Source organism: Silurus aristotelis (genome assembly GCF_946808225.1).
Source record: "Silurus aristotelis genome assembly, chromosome: 12".
In the NCBI taxonomy this organism is placed as follows: Eukaryota; Metazoa; Chordata; class Actinopteri; order Siluriformes; family Siluridae; genus Silurus; species Silurus aristotelis.
The window spans coordinates 29,300,092-29,302,591 of record NC_139585.1 but is presented as its reverse complement, the minus strand read 5'-3'; the positions used below and the strand labels follow the sequence as shown (position 1 = coordinate 29,302,591).

Below are 2,500 nucleotides of genomic sequence, written 5' to 3'. Positions count from 1 at the left end.
ATGTAAGGAAGAACCACAAAGATGTGCCGAATACTTTCGGAGGTAAATCAGAGGTAAAGCTGTAATTTGTTGGTTAGAAGTTGTTGTTTTTTTCTGAAACCTTTCAACCAATTTCTTCAGGAGTGACTAAAGCAACAGCAAAAAAAGATTCAAAAGGTTAATTTTGCTATTCGATATGTTCAAGGTCAAAAGAGTCACAAGGAAAAATGAAGCAATTAAAAGCAAATTCTGTCCTGTGTGTTTACTCCTGCAGTCCGAGCTGAGAAGGACGAGTTCAGACCTCGTGTTAACTTGTGTAAAGGTTTTTTTTTTTTCTCACCAAACCATTTTTAAAATATTCAAAAATTATTTATAAATCATGTTCACACCACCACCCACTGACCTTTAGCCACGCCCACTATGACAACAGAAAAACACTGCTCTAAATCTTCCTGTAGTGCAACTCAGCCATCGTATCAGCTAGTGTGTAACCTCCCCCCCCCCCAACACACACACACACACACACACACACACACACTAATTCCTTATAAGGTGCCATTACTTTTGGCCCATTCGATCCACTAATCTGGTTTATCCAAATTTGCAAACGGTTTTCTTTCAAGGGCCGGATTATCTTCAGATGGTGTGTATTTGAAATATATAAGTATAATCTATACATCGCTCCATACAAAATTCCAAGCAATAGTCTTTAAAATTCCATATTTAACTACATATACAGTATAGTTCTGTATTTCTCCATATAAAATTCCACAAAGAATTCCATATAAAACAGTATCAAATATGATAGAACACTTCAAATACAATTCTGTATAAAGAATTCCATTCAAATTCATAAATATATATTTAGAGCATGTAACATTCTGCGTACATTTCCAAACAAAACCATAAAACATTTCATAACAATCCATGCAATGGTCCATGTTTACTTCCATATAAAACCATATCATATTCCATATGTAGCTCCTTAACATTTTGTGTAAAATTCCATATAAAACTCTAAAGAATTCCATATACAATGCCATATAAAACTTTGTATAAAATTTTATAACAAACAATATAAAATGGGTAGAATTTCATATTTACCTCCCTATAAAATTCCATATAAAAGCATATAAAACTGTATAGAATTCTGTATATAACGCCATATAAAATTTTGTATAGAATTCCATATATATAACTCCATATAAGATTTTGTATAAAACTCCTTAATAAACCATATAAAACTGTATAGAATTCCTTATAAAATAATTCTATAAATAACTACACATAAAAGTTTGTGTAAAATTCCATATAAAACCATAACAAACTTCATATAAATCCATGTAACATTCCATATATAACTCCATATAAAATATTGTATAGAATTCCATATAAAACCATAACAAACGCCATATAAAATTTTATCCAAGTAATATTCCATAATTAAGACCATATAAAATTCTGTATAATATTCCATATAAAACCATCAAAACTTTTATACCTCCATACAAAATTCCATATAAAACTATAATATTCCATACATAACTCCATTTAACAATTTACATAAAATTCCATCTGCTCCTCACGCAGACACCAGAAGATATTTACCTTCACTTCACCTTCACTGATGCGATTCGTGAAGCAGTCATGCAGGGCAGTTTAGAGCACTACCACCACCGCGCTTCACACATGAACTGGTTAAGATCATTTGCATTCTCTCTCTCTCTCTCTCTCTCTCTCTCTCTCTCTCTCTCTCATACCACAATTTCCCCTTTCTATCACTTTGATAAACATCTGTTGGGAAGATCCTGCTCCTGAACACCTCCAGCACTTCTGGTCTTCTGCAGTTCTTTAGATGGTAAATGTAAACTCTTTCATCCCTGATCTCTGTACAATTCTCAAAAAACTTCTCTATTTGTAGTTCTCTCTCTCTCTCTCTCTCTCTCTCTCTCTCTCTCTCTCTCTCTCTCTCTCTCTCTCTCGCTCTCTTGCTCTCCAGCTTTAATTCCAATGAAGTGGTGCATGAAACAGCTCAGATGTTCCTCGGGACATTTTCAGGAAAAAAACGATGATCCGTAACCGATAGAATCCGTCATCATGGATCATTACATCACCTCAGGAAATGTTCATCAACTGCAGAACAATACGTTTAAGTGAAGGAAAAAAAAAAAAAAAAAAACCTTTTCACTGATGTGTAGTTTAATAGATAATAAAATGAAAATTATACAAACACACAAATAAATAAATAAATAAATAATCAGTGTAAAAAAAAAAAGTTTACATTTTTCATTCTTATTCCTAATATTACTATAAAAATGGGCAAATCTGCTAAAACATTTACATATTTGAATAAATAAATATTATAAATGTATTAATTGTTTAATTATTTAATAAATTGCTTGGAAAAAATATATTCAGTTCTATTAAAGGGTTTATTTTTTTCCTTAACTGCAATACACACCAATAAACACACAATTAGACACACCAACTCAGTGTAACACACGCGGACACATTAATACAA

General features: G+C 31.9%; 1 protein-coding gene across 4 annotated transcripts in view; it reads right to left on the bottom strand.

Moving 5' to 3' along the window:
- The window catches only part of LOC310734811 (cadherin-10-like), a 35,052-nt gene that overhangs the window by 20,988 nt on the left and 11,564 nt on the right, over positions 1-2,500 (bottom strand). The window contains exon 1 of one of the 4 annotated variants that reach the window (XM_083557232.1): positions 1,588-1,914. The exons of the other annotated variants lie outside the window; for them this stretch is intronic. The gene's annotated coding sequence lies outside the window, so the exon portion shown is untranslated. Of the gene's footprint in view, positions 1-1,587; positions 1,915-2,500 lie in introns of those variants that run through there. 4 annotated transcript variants of the gene reach the window in all.